The following is a 13,957-nucleotide window of genomic DNA, read 5'->3' on the forward strand; positions in this document are numbered from 1 at the left end:
CCCTACTTCTGTTACTTCCACACTACTATCTAACCCGCTGTGGATAAATCAACTACCTCTGAAATCCAAAATCCGCTATCATCATATCCTCCAATATCTGTATAGGGTGCTCAAACTATCCATCTGTCTGAGGGTGAAATCTATACTGAAACGAATCTCCTAATCCAAAGTTTGCTGTAACCACAGTCAAAACCATGACATGAAATCACTAATCTCCATCCAAAACCATACTCAGAGATACATCATCTAATCCGGTAATCCCTCTAGAGTATAATCCTACTACTCAATCCAAAAGAATCTATCCTACAAATCAATAGCTAGGAAGCAAGTCATCACCCAACCATGATTACCCAAACCATCATATCCCCTCCGAGTCTTGGGTAATCCCACAACAAGATCCATCATAACATACTCCCAACTCTACTTTAGTATCCAAACCAACAGAGACAATCCTACTAACATCTGATGTTCAACCTTCTCTTGCTGACATACTAGACCTCAAGCTACTAAATCCGTGATGTCTTTCTTCATATCGTTCCACAAATAAAAGCACTCCAATGTCTCCATACATCAGATATCACCCGAATGTATCGCAAATCCAGATCAATGTGTTTCCTGCAGCAACTTCTCCCGGGTAAAAAGTGACTCGGAAACACACATAATCTCCCACGGAAATCAATGAATCTCATTCTCATTACACGAGAATTCTAACTACTGGCACGAGACTACTCCGCTCATGCTATATCGAAACTGCACCAACTCCCAGATACGATACATCTGTGTAGAGTACAAATCTGTCTACACTAAAAAACATAACTAAGACGGTGCAGTTAACAACTTTTCGTCCAACTCCCAAAACTGATCTCGTAAGCGTCTATCAAGGAAAATTCCATACTCATCCTGAATAGTCCAGTCAACGGCATAACAATACTGGAGAAACCCTCAATCAATCTCAGATAACATCTAGTCAGATCAAGAAAGGAACAACGAATCTCCGGTATAGACTATGACTACTCCCAACTGTCCCAAAACTCGTAAAAGACAATCATAATACGTACTACTAACTTCACATATAGATGTTCCCGTCGAAACATCTCTAGAACTATGCGAAGCTAGTGTACGTGATCCACCTCGGATCGGGAATAGATCACAACATCGCCAATAAGGACAATGAAAACTGATCCAAACATCCTAATGATACCAAGTACATCGAGTCCATAAAACGTCTAGGGCACGATATGCCTAAAATGGTAACACCAATGACCCATAATGTACGTACAATAGGCTCACTCAACCGTAGGATCCCCAACAACGAGTCTGTGATCGAATCACCCACTACAAATCACCAAATCCATATATATCACAGACATACTACACTCCATGTCACTATCAACATAAAACACCAAATAATAGATCATCAAATCAAATATCCACTAATAGATCCTCAAAAGATAACCTATCCCCACACCTGATCTCCTAATATCCACCAATCTCCAATCATCCTCAACATCAATCAGTCATACCAGATAGTCTCATAAACAAAGATAGAGTCAAAGAAAAGTATCCAACCTTCAACCCCCACTACTAACAAACTAAACGTATCCAAAAAGGTCTGCCAAATCTCATCATCTCATTCTTTCCGATAATCAAATATCCACAGTAAAAGAATGTCAATCCAAAGTCATAGGGTCACACAACCCGCTGACTAAGTGTCTACCTAACAAAGAGATATCTCCACCACCCTCATCATCATCCTATATATGTCCCTCAACAAATACCGATAAAAGGTCAAACCCTCTAATATGAGATATAGACTACAAGATCTGGTACAATGATCACGTGGTCACGGTTTTGAGCCACCTGATAGAGACAATGCTAGCTGAGTCGTCTAACCATTGTCTTGTACCCCATCAAACTACGATTGCTCCATCCTGAGACTCAGCAACCTCCAGTATCGAGCAATGAACACAAAGATAGAGGAACGCTACAACTAAACAACTGATCAAAATATCTGTCAATCAACGCTCTACCCCTCGAAGATCATCATATCTGAATGTACTCTCTAAGTTATACCCTTGTAACGGTTGTATCTCAAAGTGTTAAGCACGTAGCTTTACACTTTTCCACACCGTGCGGTATCCTATCCGAACCAGGTACAGACAATCCATAGTCAAAGTCCCCATGGAATAGGATACATCGATCCCCTATAGACTGGCTAAGCCGATAATGGTATACAGCCAATTCAGTCCTTTCTACACCGGTACAAGTCAAAATATCTAACCAAGTATGAAACATCCCAAAGATAGGAATCTCTAAAAATAGAGTAAGTCAGTCCCCTACTGGTCGGACCAACAAAATAAATCGATCAACACTATCTGATTTAACGAGAGTAAATCAATCATCCACTGATGAAACTAACTAAGGTAAATCGATACACAACTACCTAAGTCAACAAGGGTGATAAGTCAAATCGAAACCACACAAGTCGACCAAGTAAATCAATCCTAAACAGGAGTAAACTGATACTCTACCAACACAGTCAACATGAGTACACAAATACTATCTACTATCCAACTAATAGTAACCAAGACTAGTATGGGACTCTAACTCTCAACCAACTAGTAGTATGATATGAGGAAATCTCCTGAGACTATAAATCCTTGATCTCCAGTAGGTCAACCGTGATCAGTGATTGACCCTACACATGAAATGTATGGTACAATCAAATAAGCAAGTACTAACAAAAGTACTAACACATGTCATAACTATATGAGCAACAATACATACACCAACAGAAATGCATGATAACAATATGCAAATGTCCTGCTGCTGCCTGGTCCCAAAACCCGAAAAGTCACATCAAGAAAACCGAATCACGAAATCCAAAACACGAATAATAGGTATCAGACCTACTCTGATACCAAAAATTGGTATCGGATAAATCTCGAAAATCCAAAACGCATAGCAAGTATCGTAAACCTGCTCTACTACTAATTGCGCCCTTAAAGAAAGTTCTCACCGATAACAATCGATTGTTGCATCGATAGTGATAATCGAAGCATCACTACAAGCAAAATACATCAGCCACATGCGGCTGGAATATTTATATACACAACAACGTTATAATAACCACATGAAATAATCACAACCACGAGTATATATATGTTCTACACGACCTACTAAAATGGAGAAAAATGAAAGAAAGCCCACACAACACAAATAAATACAATGCATGCACGGCTTAAACACAAATACAACACTAAAGCTATAGGATAGCCACATGGCTACCATAAATACAATGCCAAAAATAATAAAAGATATACAAAAGAAAACAATAGCGGTCTTGACGTGTGACGTGGACCCGTGAGATGGATACTCGAGCGACACCAACCATCTACAGGCTACCAAAACATAAATGTATACATGCGGTGGTGAGTATAGGTAACTCAGGTAATAGAAAAGATAGTGCATGGTCCATAGACAACATGGAGATCACAAGTATACAGTCTCGAGGGAATAAGAACATGATCATACTATCATAATCAATGCAATCCACGATATAATAACTTAAACCGCAACAAACTAATATAATGACACATACGATGGATGAACATGGTACAATGATCAAGTACTGATGACCAACCATCGACACCACAACTTCGCATAGTATAGTTGCATCATACATGAAATGACATGTATGCGATATGATATCTCAATCAAATGCAACTAACGATAATCACATGCAACTAGTATCTACTAGGCATGTATGCAAACGTATACGCATCAAATCATGCAAGAATAATAATGCTCGTATGCATGCTCCATGATCACCCCACCCGCATCTACACACGACACCACGAGAGGCCGAGATCGGATCAGATTTCACACTCTACTATATAGTGGTCGGACAGGCGATCCACTAGATATCTAGCTACATAGTATTAGGGCCATCGATCACACGACCGGATCTCACTAAACCTCGACCGTGTGGGTGGTGACGGGTGGCCATTTGCTACCCTACTACCACTACTGAGTGGTCGGTGGGCAGTAACAAACCAACTGATGACTCTCTCACCACAAGGGAGACAATGGTCATGATGCAATGAATAATGAACAGACATATATATATATATATATATATATAATCATCATCCATGCAACAACCCCAACCTCATAAATACCTCCAACATGAGTATAATCGTCATGATCCACGTATCCCACCAAACATATGTACCCACTACACATGTATAATCAACCATCCCACCCCAATAATCCACACGACAACAATATAAAAATAACAATCAACATGTATCCTCCAATAAAACACCAACGTATATACTCCAACATACAACCAACACAACTCCTCCAAAAGTACATGACAAATACGTGTGTACATACAACATGAAAATGCACGGTCAACAAGATAACTCCTATAACACATACCCACCTATGTACAGTCCACATCATATACTCAATCAGCATGAGAATACCAACAACCCGACAATCCCTACAATACATACTCTACACGTGTAATCATAACAGAGTAGATATCAAGAGTGGAGACTGTATATGAATTAAATAGATCATCTCAAGCAGGAAAAACAGCAACCGAACACGATATAAGGTAAAGTAACCTAATCCGTCAAACAACAACCATGCACTAAGCTCAAAGAAAATACATAGAGGCAAAGGAAGAAATACCCGCCTTTATACGTAGATCGTATCAAGTAGTCTCACGTTGAGACGCTCCTCCCGAATCCAAGTCCTGCGAGTCACATGATATATAGTTTAGCTATTCACATAAACAACAGCTAGCTAAACCCCGAACCTAATCCTACGTAAATTAGGTAACCATGTTTAATTCCACCTAAAGATCCAATTAAATGATAAATCCATCCTTCACCCAACCCCTTCTAAATCCAAACATAATCCACAATCTATTAATCAATCCTCTGTATCATCTCTACTAAACATTATGAATCCAACATGCATAATCCTTCCACCAAATTAATCTCTAACCACCACATCTGATAATCCAACCGACAATCAATCCGATGATCCTAAGAATGATCACATAACAAATCTATATCAACCAATCACTATCAACAACTAATTAACCAAAACAATACTTACCACTAGAAGAAAAAGCTTAATCCTTAATTCACAATATTTAATTAACAACTTACCATAGATTGGTGTCGACAGTGCCAGGAGCCATCAAAGAGCCAAAACTGAAGCAACTACTGCTAGGAATCATGGGTATGATGCTTACTGCTGCCCACCTCTATCACCTACTAGCCTAACAATCCAACCCACCTTTTAACCCACAAATCTAATGCAAGAAATAACCAACAGTGTATCAATTCAATTCTCATCACAGCTTACCTCAAATTCGATCCCTGTTTTCCAACAAGAACAGTGATGTGTAGCCGGGCTGTGTTGTCTAGGAGATTCAAAGCAGATGCTTCATGTCGGATCCAAGCAAGAAGAGTAGTACAACTCCAAGTATCAGGAACGGAATCCCTCTACAAGGAAAGGATTGAGAATACAAGCACTGCTCAAAGTAAGGATCGGCTATAGAAACAGGAATCAACGACATAACCTACCTTCCTGTGGCCGGAAGTATCGTGACTAATCCGATAGGTTGGCGCGGTGGGAAAACAGGAGCTAGGGCTCCGATCCTTGCTCTTGTCCAAGATCAAATCATGCCAAGGCGAGGTCTTGGATCAAGAAGAAAGTTGCGGACCCAAAGCTAGGGCTCAGGAAACGGTGGCCAGCATCGGCTGCTCATGGATGTCCGGCGACCAACGAATCGGAGCAGCACAGGGTCAGCGTCGCAAGTTTGGGGAGGAATCACGAGGGAGAGGGAGGAGGGAGGCTCGGGCAACCTGGTAGCTTGGTGTTGATGATGCACACCGAAGAAGAAAATCGTCGCCGGCGGAGAGCTCGCGGCGATCGACGCGGTGGCGACATCGTGCGCGCGTGAGGAGAAGTGTGGAATCGGGAAGAAGATGGGCAGAGGATCGGTAGAAGAGAAATTAGGTTTAAATTAACTTATATAACTTAGGTTTAGGAAATTAAAACCTAAGTTAATTCCTCAATCAAAACCCAATTTAATTGGGTATTTCAAACCGGCCTCCAATTGGCCCCACCGATTCATCCCCTCAAAACGAGTCATACGGACTCCATTTAAATCCCGAAAAATTTTGAAAAATTCTTGAAAAATCCTATAAGATTTTTCGTCCAATACCAATAAGCTCCATGGAGGGCGCCTCGAGTACTGTTCATCCGAGGCATAATGTGGCCTTTTGTCCCTACAAGATAGGTTAGTCCACAAAATAATAATATATCCTGCAAAATAAATTTAGCACATAAATAATATTAACAAGAACATCTGACAATAACCGGACTGTTCGATTCTGACTTCGGATTTCCAACCAGAAATCCTAGGTCGAACCGACGCCTACTGTTCCCTCCGCGGGGAATGCGTCCTCACCTACTCCACTCAGGAGAGCATACCTGATGTCAGTCTGGTCCTTCAGACCGACTGGACTTTCTGCCTAGGGTTACCACCCCCTATGATCTAGGGTTACTACCCCTAGGACCTAGGGTTACCACCCCCTAGGGTTTTTCTCCACCTAGGGTTACCTCCCTATAGAACCTAAGGTTACCCCCCCCCCCCCTTTAGGATTTTCCTCCACCTAGGGTTACCACCCCCTAGGACCTAAGGTTGCCACCCCTTAGGATTTTCCTCCACTTAGGGTTATTGCCCCTTAGGGTTTTCCACCACTTAGGGTTACCACCCCTAGGACCTAGGGTTACCACCCCTTAGGGGTTTTCACCTGCCTAACCGCAGCTAGGAGTTTTACCTAAGAACACTTAGGTCTTTGCTGCAAAGCTCATTCAAGCACATTAAATAATAAAAAAACTTAACTTGAACCCTTTGACATAATCAAAACATAGGTTCAATCGTCAGATGCTTCCTGGACCAACAGTTATTTCATATACAGTCTTGGCTTTTGATATCTATATTATGTTGTGTATACACATATAGAGTATATATTGTAGAAGATATCTTGTTGGCTGGGTTAATATGCTGATTATGCATATGATGTTGAGTGTACACATGTTTGGTATGTGTTACAAGTGTTATCATGTTGACCGTGCATTTACATGTTGTAGAGAGCATATATGTATGATGTGTTCTACTGGAGGAATTATGTTGATTATACCTATGTTGTGTGTACACATGTCTAGTGTGGTTATTGGAGGTTTCTTTTTAATTATACTTATGTGGTTGTGTGCATATGAGTCAGGAAGTACTATTGGATGAAATATATCGATAATACCTAAGTTGGTAATCATATGTATCCGGTGTGATGTTGGAGGTATCTTGTTGATTATACATATATTATAGAGTACGTAAGTGTATAGTGTGTTCATGTTTGGTGTTGCTACTTGTTGTAATTGTTGTCTACTAGACATCAGTTAGATCTATCCATACCTATAGTTATAGGTGTTAGATGGATCATTGTACTGGCAGTACTTATGTGGATTGGGATGTTGCATTAATGATGATTGTGTCGGTATCATGATTATTTATATCAAGTTATCATTAGATTATATGTATGTTGACAACCATTGCTCCCTTGTGGTATAAGCTAGTTGATAGTCATATATACCTATGCATGTTGACGACCATTACTCTCATGTGGTATGGGCTGGTTCAATGACCATTGCGCCCTTGCGGCATGAGCTAGTTTTCAGTTATGTTAGTTGCCCATTTGGCCACTGAGGGAGAGTGGTATCTTAGAGTGGAGCTATTCTGTCGTGCCACCTGACCACTCAGTGGGGGGAGTGATATCCAGCATTATAAACAGTTAGGGACCCTGATGCTATGTAATTAGATAACTACTTAGTCAGCATCGACCACTATATAGTGGTAGTTGGAGGGTAGTACAGTTGTCACGGATCCGACCTCTCGTCCATACAGGGGTCATGGTGTCTAGAGAGGTTTTGGAGGTGACTACATGCATGCGCATTTGCATATGATGTACGGTGCCTCTGTGGAGATATATTTGCATACATATCTTATAGTCACTAGCTACATGTGATTGTGATATGTTGCACTTGTTTGAGATATGATTGTTGCATATGGTTGTCATGCTTCATACATGTTCATTATTATACATGTATATGTTGTCGAGTATATTGCTCAGGTGTTAAGAGTAGATCTACTACTAATTCCTGGTGAGATTATTGATCATTATACCGTATGCGTAAGTTCCAAATTGGCTATGTGTATTCATTATGTCAGTTATGGTTATATTCATGCATTATGTCAGTTATGGTTATGTTCGTTAATTATGTCAGTTATGGTTATGCTCATTGATTGTCTTATATAATCATATTCTTATTTCTTTACTAAGACTGTATACTTTGATTTCCATATTTTATATAGACCATGTACTATCTTATCTATTACCCACTAAGTGACCTGCACTCACCACCGTATTTATGTATTATCTTTTTTCTTAGGTAGCAGGTAGATAATTATGGAGTCGCTTCGAGTATCCTGTCTTCTTGTCCCATGTCACATCAGAAGACGATTTTTACTTCACTCTTGTGTTCTTACATATTTTCCTTATGGTATTAACATTGTATTGGTGTTTAGCCATGTAGCTACTTTATCATTTTGGTATTCGGTTTGTGTTTAAGACGTGTAGGCATGCATTGTATCTTTTTTTTCGTGTGGCTTTCCTATGTCTTCCGCTATGTTTTTGATACGGCCATCTGGGCTACTTATTATACAACTATATGATTATATTAATTTTGTAAGTACCCTGTGGTAGTTTTGATGTGATAAACCAAGTCAAGTTTGGTCTTATTGTGTTTTAACCCTTATGTCTAAGTGTACAAGAATTTAAGAGCATAGGAAGTCGAGCAAAAGATGCAACTAGCAAGAAGGACGGCACAGTAGAGAGTCGACGAGCTCAATGCATCCAAGGGATGAGGTACTGCAAAAGAGTACGCTGGTAGACAGAAGGAAGCGCACAATGTTTCCAAGGGATGAGAAGCCGGAGCGAAAGGTTGCTCGAGAAGGCTGGAAGATTGGTTCGAGTGAGCCCTATTCACCCAAGCAAGCGAAACAGGAGCGGAAGACCCAGACCCTAGTGAGCAGAACTAGAGCAGAAGACCCGGACTAGAAATTTTATCAACTTGCAACGTGGCATGATCCGTTGCGATGAGGATAAAATTATATCCACATCCAAGCACCTGGAACCCTTCTAAGCGCCCCGATCAGGGCTATAAATATAGCCCTGATCCCATTAGCTAAATATAACACTTGTAATCGATTCTAATTCAGTTTAGCTTTGTAGTTGTGAGATTTGACTGCTGTAAGAGACTTCTATGCCCAGAGGAGACTTTAGTGAGTTTTCTACTTCCTTGGATTAGCAATCCCCTAATTACAAACCAAGTAACTCCTTTTGTACCTCTTCTTTCTTTAATTAGTTTGTATTACTTTTTATGCAAGTGTTAATAAAGCTGTAAAGTTCGAAAAAGGTTCATTTTTATTGTGCAGGCTATTCACCCCCTCTAGTCGAACGCCAAGGGACTTACAAGTGGTATCAGAGGAAGGACGCTTCAGGAGGACTAACCGTTAATCGAAGCAAAAGAGATGGCCGGACCAAACATCTATATCAACCTAAGTTCGAGGGAGAATTCGTGAACTGAAAGAAAAACATAGAGGTACTTTTTTAAAAACATTTTGATTTATTATTAATCATGAAGTTTGGTTTTGTAGCACTAGAGGGCAAAGAAGAATACCAATGGACGAAAAAGGAGCAAGCTGACTTCATAGTAAATGGTAAAGCAAAGTTTCATCTGATTAGTGTTTTACCACCTTAAGAAGTCAACCGAATTGGAGCTTATGAGTTAGCCAATAAGCTCTGAGAGAAATTCCTAGAACTACACGAAGTGACCTCGGAGGAAAAACTAGTGAGACAGGATCTGCTCCAAACTAGATCATCAACCTTTGATTAGAAGAAGGCAAAACCGTTGCACACCTTTACTCAAGGATCAAGGAACTCATCACCAAACTCATAAATCTTGAAGAAAATGTAACTAGCTGAGATTCGCTAAGGTATACACTTTACGCATTTCCTAGGACTTCTAAGTGGGTATCCTTAGTAGATGCATATTACATCTCTAAGGATCTAGAGATAAACACTTTAGAAGAACTTTTTTGAACTTTTGAAATTCATGAATCAAGATATGCAGTTCTAAAGAAGGAATCAAGGCCTAACATTGCCTTAAAGGCAAAAATGGACGAACCAAATTCTGAGACATCACTTGACGATGACAAAATGATGTTCATGGTAAGGAGATTTAAAAAGTTATTTAAATCTAAGAAGTTTAATCAGGTGCAAGGTAAGAGGAAGAAAAGAAAGGGAAAGTGCTACCACTGCAATGAAGAAAGGCACGTGAAAGACAACTGCCCAAAACTAAAGAAGATGGACAATAGACCAACCTAGAAAAGGCACTAGAACCTAAAGGTGATGCAACTCAGAATAAAGCAGCTCTACAAGGAGAGGCTCATATGATGAAATTCACAAGGTAAGTCAGGAAGAAGAGAGAAAAGCTCTTCCTCAAAATTTATAAAAATTCTGACTAAAACATCTTATAAATTAAAAATTGAGAATAAGAAACTATTAGATGATTTTGACAAACTCAAAATAGAAAATGAAAATTTAAAAGAATAAATATAAAATTTAAAAAATTCTGCATGCTCAAAGTTTACTCTTTAAATTTTAGAAATAATTCAGGACTTAACTGGTATCTCAGATATCTTAAGGGCCAAATTAGAAGAATATCACAAAAGTATATTCCTAGAAAGTTTCTGATTAATCCGATAGGAAGGATTCTATTTTGGGTTCCAAAGTCATGTTTAAATTAAAATTATCTTTTTGTGCATGTTTTAATTTTTTGAACGTTTGACCTAGGGCTTTCAGAAAGAAAATTAAATGTTTAATTTATTTAAGAGGCTTTATCTAGAATTGGTTTTTATTTCAATAACCAAGAAGGTCTATTATCTCGCCATAGCCTAGAAGTCAATTACTGAAAAGAATGTTTAATCGACTACGTGTTAAAGCATTTAACTATTATAAAATTATCTAATGCCTTCAAATAAATTGTTCTGCATAATTTTTGCTACAAATTAATTAAACTTAATTTTTTTTGAGAAATAAAATTTCATTACTCATCTATAGAATTTTTTTTGCATTATTTTTACAAAATGCACATTCTTCAAATTAAAAAAAATATATCTTGCAATGCTATTTTATACAAAATATATTCTTCTGTGGAATTTTTTTCATTTTCTTTATCTAAGAGAATTTTTTTTCAAAACTTAAAATTTTTTTTGGTTTATAAATTGGAAAATTTAGATTTTCAAAACTTAAACCTTCTTGATTTTGTTTACTATATTTTAACCCTTAGACTCTATTTCAAGTTATTTTCTTGGACTACCCCATTTTAATGTGATCAATGGGGGAGAATTAGTAAAGTTTAGGGGGAGGTAGATTTTTTTTTTCATATTTTATACTTGTAAAATTCATTACCTTACCGTCACTTTTGTTTCATTTATCTTAACTTAACTTGGGTTGCTCACATCAAAGAAAGAGAGATTGTAAGTATCCTGTGGTAGTTTTGATGTGATCAACTGTAACGCCCGAAAATTCTCAAATCAATTTTAGAAATATTCTATGATTTTTCTGGAATTTTAGAATATTTTTATGGAATTTTTGAAGTAGCAAAAGTAGCAAAAATAAATAGAAACGTAAAATAGCCTAAGCGGGAATTGAACCCGAGACCTATGAGACCCTATGTCTTATAGACAACTCTAGTAACCAGGAGGCCCCAGCAGGGGTGTGCTGAAAGAAGAGGGAAACAGATATATTTAAGGTTTAGTTAGTCGAATAAACTACTTAATATAAATAGGAAAAATTAAGTGAGGAGTTATTAGTTTTCATCGGAAGCTTTTCCTCTCCTCACCCTAATTCCGCCGACCCCTCTCCCTTCCTCACCTCTCAGCGCCCAACTCCAAGGAAGAACCTAGGGTTCCATCCCTAGGGCCGTAGGAGTATCGTCCGGCAACATCAAGGGTACGAGGGTGCTCCTCTCCGCGAGAAGAGCACGTAGACGCGAGGAGATCGGCAAAGGGATCTTCTTCACAGGAAAACTAGCGATTAGAATCGTAAGAAAACTAGCGCAAGAGGTAAGAAACCCCTCACCTGCAGTATAAGTAGCTATTCGTGTGTTTTATACATTAGTTTAGTAGTATGCAGATTTTCAGTTTGTAGGGTGTGTTCTAGTGCACACCAAGTGCTTGATAAAATGTTTAGCTTAGTAAAATGCTACAGTAGGCATTTTAATAGATCAGTAAATGCAGTAGGAGCATTTAGAATAGCATATTTAGTCTTGCTACAGCTTACATGGGACTACGGTCCAATGGGTGGGCTCCCACAGTCGCCTCTAGGTTCAGACAACCTAGTTCTAGGTTCAGATAACTTAGTAAGAGCAAGGTAAAGTATATTAGCTACAAATCAGTATTTTACTTTTCAGTGGCACTGTACTGGACTTCAGTTTTCCATAGGTTGAGCTCTCATAATCAACCCCGGGTCTAGTTAGGGATGTGCGCATAGCAAGTACAGTTGCCGGGCCCAACAGCAGCATGATTAGTATTTTTATCTATTTACGATAAATAGTTTTTTTTTAGAAGCTTCACAAATTAGTGATGTAATTACAGTTCAGAATTTGTATCAGCTTAGCATTAGTTTAGTCAGCTATTGTATCAGTTTAGTTTTATCTTGTTGATAATAGAAGATATTGTTATGATCAGCTTTTGCTTTCTATGTTTTGTATGCCAGAATGTCATGTTTTAGCATGTTCAGCACATATTTCAAATAGCATGTTTTCAGAACATAAATTGCATCGTATGCATGGTTTTGTGAGGTAGATGGTTTCTTACTAAGCGTAAGATTACAGATACTTCTTTCCCTTATACTGCAGGTAAAGGTAAAGGAAAGATGGACTAGCGGAGGCTGAAGGTCAATGCAGTGAAGATGTGTGTGGATGGGAACATGGAATAAAGATGTTTGGGATCTAGCTAACCTGCACTTAGTATTTCCGATTTTATTTACTTTCCTACATTGTAGAATGTTTGAGTAGCATGAATTGTGTAGTATGCATTAAGTTTGTTATTAGATAGTACCTTATGAGTAATGTTATGGCTAGTAGTTTGGTTTTATGCTTATAGAGTTGACACATGTGATTTGGGCATGAAACAGTGCTGAAATCATATTTCTGGTGCGAAATCAGAAACCCCAATCGATCAGCCGATCGATTGGAGGCTTCTCGATCGATCAGTTGATCGATTGAGAGCTGATTTCCGCGAACAATAAGCTCTGGAATCGATCACTGGATCGATCGAGGAATTAGCCTCGTGAACAGAGAGCTTCTGAATCGATCGTTGGATCGATTGGCAAGTCTGGATATATCAGCCGATCGATCCAGAATATTACCCCGCGCACAGTAGCGCGCTGAATCGACCAATGAATCGATTAGTCAGGCCGGATCGATCAGCCGATCGATCTAGAATTTCGTCTGTGCACAGTAGCACGCTGAATCGATCCACGGATCGATCAGATGACTCCAATCGATCAGCCGATCGATTGGAGTGTCTGATTTCAGCTGGAAGGGTCTCATTTCAGTCTTTTGATCAAATCGAAAGTTCAGGTTCCTTCGCTAGTGGATGCATGTCAATGGAAAGGTCTTTGAACCTAGTCTTACAGACTGTGATGGTCATTAGCAGAGTAAGATTTTAATTAGCACAGTTTTCCGCACCTTCTAGTTAGCACAGCATAATGTGATGGCCCGGCCTCGCAGCCTAGTTAGT

Source organism: Zingiber officinale, chromosome 5B (genome assembly GCF_018446385.1).
Source record: "Zingiber officinale cultivar Zhangliang chromosome 5B, Zo_v1.1, whole genome shotgun sequence".
NCBI lineage: Eukaryota > Viridiplantae > Streptophyta > Magnoliopsida > Zingiberales > Zingiberaceae > Zingiber > Zingiber officinale.